A 10,440-nucleotide genomic window follows, 5' to 3' on the forward strand; every position below is an offset into this window, starting at 1 on the left:
CAATAAAGCCTATTTGCAACCGGTTGCTGGAAGAAAGAGCTGCATGTGCAGGAAAAAGCATTTGTTGGGAAGATTCTGGCATTGCTTTCCATCGGTTGTGGAATACATCAACCCCCTGGGGTGCCTGTGCAGCAAGTTCTTCTTATTCAAACCAGAGCAGAGAGAGAAGAGGAAGGAGTCTCACATATGAGAAAACATATGTGTGGAATTATTTTCATGTGTCTGGACCATCCTTTGAGTACCTGAATTGCCTTCAGCTATGCCCTACCCCCACAGGATGTTCCCAGTGGGTGTGATAGAGTCCCATTTGTGTATTTCCAGCTCCAACAGAAATAAAGACAACCAGAAGCAACAAAAGGACTTGTTTAGGATGAAGCAGGTAGGAACCAGTCACTGCTGAAGGCACAACCAGGACTTTTGGGCTGGTGACCACTGCTGAAGTATGGCCACCCCCAGTAACAAGCATCGTGCCCATCACCAGGGACAGGGAGAGAAGCCACCCATTTCTTTAGGACTCATCCTGGGTCTGTATTTCTACTTTTATCTCCTCCTACTTCCCTGAGTGGAAGAGCCTGTCCTGTCCTTGCTCCTTCCCTCCCAAGGTGGTAAAATCCTGCCTGTCATGTTGAGAGTCAGGGAGTGTCCTTGTCATGGGGGAATTACATTTTAAAAGAGAAAGATTGAGGTCCTTTATGTAGTGGGTACTAAACTACACCCAAAAATAACAGGTAGGTCCCTCCAGTAAAGAGTGGACCATGTGAGTGAGCAAGAGAAGGCGGCAGAACCAAAATGTTTCCTTCCTGGGGAGGCAGGAGATAAATAAAGATAATTTAATCCTTCTGAAATCCAACCAGCCTTCTTGTTTGTGTAGCTATGTCAGCAGTTTTGAGCCATTTAACAAATTCCTCATGTGACTCCCCTCAATCTGATTCAAAATTATCCTGAATTGGTTGACAAACTGAAAAGAGGGTTCGAGTCCTATCACCACATCTAATATCTTGATGAAAACTCTGGTTTTCATGACATACTCTGGCCCATTGAATTCAGTATTTTACTCCCTAGAGTTCACTTACTGCTATTTTCCATGGAAAACTCCCCATGGACATTTTTGTGACAGAAGAAAAGCAATACTTTAATTCTTTCCTTGTACAAGTCTGTACATCGACCACAGAACAGTTTTCCTTCAGGACAGGCTCCCTCAAAGCAGAATTTCAATTTGAGCACTGCTGCACAAAAGAGAAAATTGGAGATTCCAGGCTTGCTTCACTCAGTTGCATTCTGAGTTCAATGCAGGCAGATTCTGCTGGAAGGATATTTGCAGCAGTAGGGTCTGTTGGGACCCTCGTCAGCCAGCCCCACCAAATCCCCCCCCAAAAAAACAGGGCAAAGATCTTCTGAGGTTGAGGCAGTCCTTGTTCCTCTCTGAGCTCAAAGCAGTGTCACTTTATCTTCTTGGGGACCAAGTGATGGAGCCAGTGTGAGGAGCTGACCTGCCCTTTCCCTCCCCTCAACTGTGGGGTCTTTTTCAAGGCTTTTCACAGTTCATCCTCACCTCCCAGCATGGGCATAGAGATCACAGAATCTGGGTGAGCTCTTAGAGGAGATAGACAGGCCCTGCCATGCCTTCCCTCGGCCCCTCCATTCACCCCTCTCCTCCCTGTCACCCTTGGCAGAAGTGCCAGTGGGATGTGACAGGATTGCAAAGTCTTGGCACAGAACTTCCTGATTTCTTTTTTCCTTCCCTCTGCAGGGACATGGAGCCAAGAAAGTGTCAGCTCCATAACTTTGCCCCAGCAGAGCCCTGCAAACTCCCTCAGCCAAAGCAGCTGAATAGGAAATGGGATGGAGCTGGAAACTTGTCCTTGTCAGATGGGTTCTCCATCCAACAACTCATAAAAAGCCCTACATGAAAGCAGGCAGAACCATTGCAGCTTAGTCCTATCTGAGAAACGCCATTTAATCCCCACACTGTTTATTTAACTCTACATGACAGTTGTGTAATGTCGTGCTGCTCTGTCCTGATCTTATTCCACAGGGAAGCTTTTCAGCTCAGGAAATGCATGGATCAAACTGCCAGGTCTGGGTGTATTGCAGAGCTCTGCCATGTAAACAATTATTTTATAAAAGAAATCCCTCTAACCCACAAATTTTGAGACCAAAATAAAATAAAATAAAAGTGCAGATTTAGTTTTATTTTCATTTTAGATGTATTTGTGATGAAACACTTGAATTTATCCCAACCACACAGGAACAAACAGGAAAACCTAGGTTCCCAGGTTTACTGGTTTTAGGATTTTTCACCTGTCATCATTTTTAAGGATATTTTAGTACTGTTGAACCCTTAGGCTGTGCTTTTCTTTTCCCTGATTACACCTGCATGACTGGATTTCCTATTGAAATCACTCAGCTGAAACCAAGAGGGGTGGCACGTCTGAGAACAAGATTTGGTCTCACGCTCCTCAAACAGGACCTTTATAATTAACTCTTCAAATCTGCTCACCTTCCAAAGCTGAAACCATGCAGAAGGGAGGTGTCTTGAATAAAAGACATTTCCCCCATGTTCAGAAAGCAATAGGGAGCAAAGAGATTTGTTTTGCATCGTGTAATGCAATGTTTTTTGTGTATGGGTGTTTATCCAGAAAAATATCACAGAATCATAGAATGATTTGGGTTGGAAGTGACCTTAGAAAACATCCAGTTCCAACCCTCACCATGGGCAGGGACACCTTCCACTATTCCAAGTTGCTCCAAGCCCTGTCCAGCCTGGCCTTGGACACTTCCAGGGTTCCAGGGGCAGCCACAGCTTCTCTGGGCAACCTGTGCCAGGGCCTCCCCACCCTCACAGGGAAGAATTTCTTCTTAATTTCGAATCTAAATATCTCCTCTTTTACTTCCCTGTTGTCCCATATCTGTCCATGTAAAAATTCACTCTCCCTGTTTTTCATAAGCCCCATTTAAGTACTGAAAGGATGCAGCAAATGAATATAGATCGTAGATTTCATAAGGTCTAAGAGGCATTTTCGCTGGCATAGTATTTTTGGACATTATGTTGTTTTCTTACAAATGCTAAGAATAGCATACCAAATAATCACCATCAAAGCACTCACCCTAAACCCTGATCTGTGCTTAGGTAAGCAGGGAACTTTGTGCAGAGAAATGAACACGCAGAACATTCAGGTTCCATTTAATTGTGTTGCAAGTAAACAATCACAGACAAATCTCAGGGAACAGGGCTGAGGGGCAGTGATGCTGTGAACCACCTGCTTCTCCAGGGAAGGGTGAATTCCATTTAAGCAGTTCCTGAAAATATGACCTGAAGTGTTTTTAAAAAAACACCTTCAGCAGTGGAGAGGTCACAACCGCCTTGGGTGGGTGTTCTCTGTGCTTTATCAGTGTCCTGATGGAAATTGCTGCCCATTCCCCCAGGGAAAAAGCCCTCTGGACAACTCGAGGCTGACGGTGCTGGCTCCAAACCCACCCTTACTGCGGCTGCTCTCGCCGAGCACAATCCAGAACAGCATCCCTTCCCTCCACCGCCCTTCTCCCCACTGCACACATGGAGCAACAAATGGCATCTAAACACTCGGCGAGCGGCGGATACAACAAGCAGATGGTGGGAGAACAAGGGCCCAGATCCATTAGCAGAAACCTGGATCAACTCGAGGATGAATCAGCGACACAAATCACGGGTAAATACGTAACAGACACTCCACGCCAGCCGCTCCCCCGGGAGCTGGACGTCTTGGGAGACAAATCCAGGGCTCTGGCATCCTGGCGTGTGTCTTTTTGCGGATGTACACAGGAGGGCAGCAGACATTTACTCAGCGTTTGGCACCGCAATCCCTTCCTTCCCTGCCGCAAAGAGATGCTGCTGGGATAGTGTAAACTGTCCGTCAGCACGAGGGGATGGATGCCGGCTAAACGACCCCATAAAAAAACCCCAAAGTGATTGTAATTAGACACAGTTCACATTTCACTGTATGGCAAAGACAAAGGTCTTAGTAATTTTTTCCTGCTGTTGGGCTAAGTTCACCCCCCACCAAATTATCTCAGGATATTCCTTTCTTCTCTTTAGTTCATTTTATTGGGTGTTTGCTATTTTTTTGTGTAAGTCATCGCAGTGGTTTTCATTCTCCAGGAAAAGCACACTTCTATTTTTCCCATCGAGATGCTGACACAGGAATCTCAAACATCTCTCTGCCCTTGTTCCTTGATGGACAATGTACTGGGGATGGGGAAACAGGAGAGTGCGTAAGAAATACCCTCTAATTCCAGCTAATGAAGCTTGTCAATGAACATGAAAATCATTATTTAGGTTTGGAAAACAAAAGCCTGAAAGAGAGTGTTTCTCAGCAACGTTTCTTTTTTTTTTTTTTTTTTTTTTTTTTTTTTTTTTTTTTAAGTGGGTATAATTAAAGCAATTGTCTTTAGCCTGCAAAAATACCCAGTGCCTTCTTCCTGCTCCCAGCCCAGCTCCATTCATTTCTTTGAATTTGGCTTCTTGATAACTTTGTCCGTGATCCAGCACAAACAATTCTGCACACTGACGTTGATGCCAACTGAGATTGAAGCCTTTCAGGCAGAGCAGTGTATTTTGCCTCAGTATTTGCTCAGGCTGATCCTAATGAAAGTATTAATTGCCATGTGGTTGGGTTCTCTTCAGCTGCCTAAAAGGAGTTGAGGATGGGTGTCCAAGCTGAGCTGAGCTCCCCTCCACATTCTCAGTGACTGCAAGAGGTGTCAGGGATTTCTCAACCTTCCCGTTTCACATAATCATAGAACTATTAAGGCTGGAAAAGACCTCTAAAAACCTCGAGTCCACCCATTCCCCCGGCACTGCCAAACCCACCACTAAACCGTATCTCTAAACACCACATCTGCATGACTTATTCAAATCCCTCCAGGGTTGGTGATTCCACCACTTCCCTGAACAGCCAGTTCCAATGCTTGGAAACCCTTTTTGTGAAGAATTTTTTCCTAAAATCCCATCCCAACTTCCTTGGCACAACTTGAGGATCTTTCCTCTTGTCCTCCCTTGCTCTCTGGGAGCAGACCCCAAACCCTTGCCCAGCTGCCCCCCCGTCAGGGACTTGTGCAGAGCCAAAGATCCCCCTTGAGCCTCCTTTTCCCCAGGTTGAGCCCCCCCAACCCCCTCAGCTGCTCCTGGTGCTCCAGACCCTTCAGTAATCTAAAACTAGGATGAATTCTGAGGGAAAACCCCACATTTTCTTTCCATTTTCTTTCCATTTAGCTTTGTGTACCAGACTGTAGGTGCATATCTGGTGTGCAAAGCACACTCAGAGACCAAGAGGACAGTGATCTCCTGCGTAGTTTGCACTGGCCTCTGAAAATAGTTGTTTTCTCCAGCAGCAGAGAGGTATTTTCAGAAATAATATCCTCAGGTAGGTGCTTAAAATTTCATAGGGTGCTTTGTCCCCAAAAGCCAAATTTTGTGAGATTTTTGAGCACTGAAATTAATGAGATTTAGGATTGATTCGCCTGCCCACGATCCTGTTGGCAAATGTGTGATAGGGACTGAGCACAGATCTGTGAGCTGGTGTAATCCGCTGAGAGCAATCATCACGCTGTGAGATTCCACAGCCTGACACACGCAGAGCAATCCCAGCACAAACAACAGGAATCAAAAGTCAGGGTGGGAAAATGACTGGAAGTGTTTGAAACAGCAACACTGCCTGTTGCTGTAATCTCCACTATGATAATGTCACTGGGGACCGGGATTATGAGAGATGCTGTGTGGAATGAGGCTGGTTTGTGTCACAGGACTCCACTAAGACAAAACACACAATAAAGAAAAGCCTGACCAAGCAGAACCCAGACATCGTCCAGCTGTGGTTTCACGGCAATAAATACGATTGGGGATTTTGCTTATCTCCAAGTTTTATCCTGTCTTCTGCCACGGAATTGCAGCCCAAACCATGAATGCTGATTTGAGGATTTCACCTCCTGAAACAGAAATGTGGAGGCTGGGTGTGCCAGCAATATGGGAACCTTCTCAGTGTGTTAAAATAAAATCCCTGGCATGGTTTGCTCTGGTGGCTGTATTGGGAATACAATGTTAATTGCTGGACCAGGCTTTGGGCAGCTAATGAGTAAAGAATCTCAGTGGATTGGGGTCTTAATTACCTGATTTACTTTAACCTGATTTCCTCTAACCCAGCAGGTCAGTGGGACTAATCCCAGAACAGGACACTGTGCTATGTGATATCTTCAAACATGTCCAAGGATTTCCAGAGATGAAGAAGGAATTGGGAAAGGTGCTCGTCTCAGTGGAAATTAAACACCTACGCCTAATATGATGATATAGAAATAACCCTTCGTTAGCTACTTACCATCCTGAAGACCCAGACACGTCAGATCTTGCTCCTCCTGCATACTTTGGTGCCCAGACTTCTGTTCCTGCTCTCAGTCAAACTAAAAAAGCAGCAAGCTCAACAGTTTCTTGTGTCTCTCAGCTGGAAACAAACAAAAAAAAAAAACCAAACCCAAACAAAAACTTCATAGAGCCATAGAATCATTAAGGTTGGAAAAGACCTCCAAGATCATGTCTAACCTTCATCATCAAGACCAAACCCTATAAACTGAGAACACAATTCAGCATAGAGAGGAAAGGCCTGTGTGAACCAGCAAACACATGGTAATTCTCAGTTGACCACAGGAACTTCAAAGCTTTATCACCTTCCTCTACCTGATGCTTGCCATTCTTTTCACCTTTGGTGTCACCAGTCACAGAAACTGAGGTTTGCACTAGGTGCAAATTCTTTGATTTCCATGACTCTGCTCACTTTTTTCTGATTTTCCCAGTTTGGTTACACTCTACACCACGTTTTTCCAGACAAGCTTCTTGTCTTGCTTTTCTCTTACCCTTTAAGGTGTAGTATTGGGTGCCACTCAGTGGTGAAAATCGGGTTAGAATGAGTCCCTGAACTCATGGACAAAGTCCTTGCTGGGGTCTGTGATGAGGATGATGAACTCTGACCTCTAGAGAGAACACCTCTCTCCTCACTCTGCGTTATTATCACAGCAGGATGGTCAAAGGACAAAATTACTTATTCCAAAAGCTCCAGTTAAATGAAATATTAATGTAAAATAGCCCCATTTCTGAGTTAAGGAACTTTTCTAGTTCTTTTTGTTTTATTGTGCTTTATCTCATATTCTGTGCTCCTCATTTGGTGTCTTCAGCCCTTGTTTCATTAAGAGAAAAAGGAAAATAAATGAAAGACAATAAGCAGATTATTGATAAAAACTTTCAAGTAAAAATTAGTTGGAAAAAATAATTTGTAAACTAAGATACAGATTAATCTCACTTTCTTTAGTGGGATTTTAGTCTAGACTACCTCTATCTTTAGTAGCCATAGACACAGGGAAAACACACACTTCTCCAGAGACTGACATCTAAGATGATTTATCATTAATTGAATTGTCACTGGGCCATAAACTGGTCACATCTTGTGCTTGAAATGACACATATGCCTAAATGATTAGGAACTACAATTATTAGCAGTAAAAGCTGATACTCCTTGGGTTATCATGACATGCAAAGCCTGTTTATGATGGGGAACCTGAGTCAAGCTTTACTGTAGAAATCTGTACCCACACATCCACGGTAGGAGGGCCCTTCCAAAACGGCTCCTGGAAGCTCTTTACCTTGCCTGTTTTTAAAATCTCCAGTAATGGAGGATCCATCACATGTGGGTGGCTTAATTTTATGCCTACAATAATTTTGTGGTGAGTTACTCCTCTGAATAGAGTATGTCAGTACCTTCCTCTTTAAGCAGAATTTCTAAAGTTTTTAATTAATGTTCTTCCCATCTTTGAAGCCCAGAATAACCATTTTGATCACCTTGTTTGACTTCCTGACAGCAACTGTCCCCTCTATTCCTGTATTTAGCACCCAAACACAATACATGCATTTCATAAGGAACACCAACCTTTAATAAATTTCACCTTTAAATGAAATCCAATCAAGCTTCTCATTTATGTGTTGATTATGGTTTTGTTTTTTTTTTTTACAAATACAGAAAATATGAAAAGTGAATTTAAAATTAGGAAGTGAAATCCTTTCCCCCAGAATAATGTAAACAAGACTGTTAACTCTGTTGCTCCCAACCAGTGATCTGCTGCTCTGGCCTTGTAACCAGAGAAGACTCTGAGCCCTGTATTTGTCTTTGAAGGCTGCTAATAATTAAATCCTATTGTTTCACTGAAACAGAACATGACTCTCACAATTTGTAACCAGAAGCAGTATAGCTGCACTGAACAATGTTGGATAAACATGCCCTTCAAAGATCAAAGGATGTAGGGCTATGTCAATTAAAAAGAAAAAAAAAATCAGCATAGCTAAACTGCCGTTTCTCAGCAACTTGGTGCGGGTGCAGATCTGAGGCTGCCTGGATTGCTTTGCTTTCATTTCACAGTCTCAAGAGTATCCTTATTCCCCCCAGTGCCTGGGGAAGCTGGCACACCCCAGTGTAAGCTCTGAGACTGTGGGCAGAGGGAGAGAGTACCCCCCTCATCCCTAATTAAACGTTCAAAGGATTCTCTCCAAGCAGCACATCTTTGTGGCATTAAATAAAAATCGGCCTCAAAGAGAAAACGCACACACACACAATGTGTTCAACAAGGCAGTGGGCAAGGGGATAACAGGAGGATGTGCATTTGGAGTGACGTTGTTTGCTTTCATTTCTTCCCTGTGAGAACCCTTCCCTTCTCCGTGGTTTTCCGTCAGAGAGTTCACGCTCTGTGCCAAACGCAAACTTACCTTGATGCCACTTTGGCCATGCTACTCCAAGAAGAAACCGGCAAAACCATGGTTCTTTAAGGAGTTTTACCCCTTCCCATGAATGTCCATGTGATTTATGGGCAGCAAAGCCTCTTTAATTAAAGTGACTCTCACTGGCTGTTTCCTGGTGGCCCAGAAAGGAGGAAAATTTGCAGCAAATGAGTCCCAGCCATGCCCTGGCTTTGTCTGTTCCATATTTCACAGCTCTTCCTCTCTCCACTGAACAATTTCCAGGGACATGAAGACCCTCTCGCTGAAATGTCTCTACTTGTGCAGGGACAGGTCACTGCTGGGAAGGGCAGATCCCACTCTCCATGGCCTGATCCTTCTGGTGGGCGTTGTGGGGTCCAGTCCATCCATATATCCATGTCATAAACTTCTCAAATGCCGCTTGCCAAGACCAAAGAATTTCTTCCCTGTGAGGGTGGCGAGGCCCTGGAACAGATTATCCAGAGAAGCTGTGGCTGCCCCATTCCTGGAAGTGTCCAAGGCCAGGCTGGATGGGTCTTGGAGAAACCTGAAATAGTGGAAGGTGTCTCTGCCCATGGCAGGGGTTGGAACTGGAGAGTCTTCAAGGTCCCTTCCAATCAAAGCCATTCTGTGATTGTCCCAGTGCGTGTGTATGGATATGATCCCACATATTCTGGATGGCAAAAATAAACTTGATTTGTTTTCATTGTAGAGGAGGGGCCATTGAGGAAGATGCAAACCAGAAAGGATAAAATCATGCTGGAATCTTGCAGCAGAGCTGTCTCATGAATACCACTGTGCTTTCTGCTGCAGATTGTGTTATCTCAGCTTCAGAGGGGATGAATAAGCTTCAGCTCTGGTTGTTGGGGTTTTTTTCTTATTCAGAGTTTATTATTAGGTTAATGAAATATAAAAGCAGCTTAGAGAAAAAAATGAATGAATTTTTCCAAAAAATTAGGAAAAAAGTAAGTCTTAACATCTCGAACACTCTTCTTTTCCCTGTCAATTAGTTCCAGGGTTGATCTTCAGCTCACATCAAACTATGGTGCCTCAGGCACGGCACTGAGTCAGCACTGGACATGTGACCAGGTCTACTCAGGGCTACATCTGCAGGAGAGCTGTGTCTTCACATGCTCCCTTTACACTGCAAATGGAAAAGGCATTTTTATTCTGAGAATGAGGGCATTTGTTCGCTTTACCTCTTGTACGTCTGGACTCCAATGCCTCTATTATGTGTGCCTGGAGAAGAATGTAAAATATGTAATGCTGAACTTATGTGCAAGAGAGTTCTCTAGCCCAGGCTCCTGATTAAGAATTAGAGGTATTTGTTGTTTGTTTGCTACACTTCTTAGGAAAGCAGAGTTATTCCATCCTGCTGCCTGTTTATACTCCATTTTAATTTCACAGTTCTAGACAATACCATTCCACCTCAGTGAATATTTTATGGTTTCCTTGAAATAAATCACTCTCTCCACCTTCCTGTCTACTAAAGACAAAACCTATTGTAATGAGTTAAATTCCAGTATCAGCTAATCTGAGGAAAGAACCTGGCCCATAAAGTTTGACAAATGATGATCATTTTAAAAAATAAAATGTACACATTGTGTCTAAACACAATTGACCTCATTCCTCTCAGCTGTCCTGGTGTTCAGCTGCTCGGAAAGTTTCCT

The 10,440-nt window shown here is 43.8% G+C and overlaps 1 long non-coding RNA gene across 1 annotated transcript; it reads right to left on the reverse strand.

The window, feature by feature from the left end:
- Positions 1 to 3,172: 3,172 nt before the first annotated feature.
- Positions 3,173 to 9,239, reverse strand: LOC121676302. The gene is made up of 2 exons (XR_006020417.1): positions 8,780 to 9,239; positions 3,173 to 6,473 (listed from the first exon to the last, which is right to left on the reverse strand). It is a non-coding gene; the product is annotated as an uncharacterized LOC121676302 (long non-coding RNA).
- Between the last annotated feature and the right edge of the window lie 1,201 nt (positions 9,240 to 10,440).

Source organism: Corvus kubaryi, unplaced genomic scaffold (assembly GCF_017639235.1).
Source record: "Corvus kubaryi isolate FWS band 111438036 unplaced genomic scaffold, C.kubaryi_AGA036_p1.0 135, whole genome shotgun sequence".
Lineage (NCBI taxonomy): Eukaryota > Metazoa > Chordata > Aves > Passeriformes > Corvidae > Corvus > Corvus kubaryi.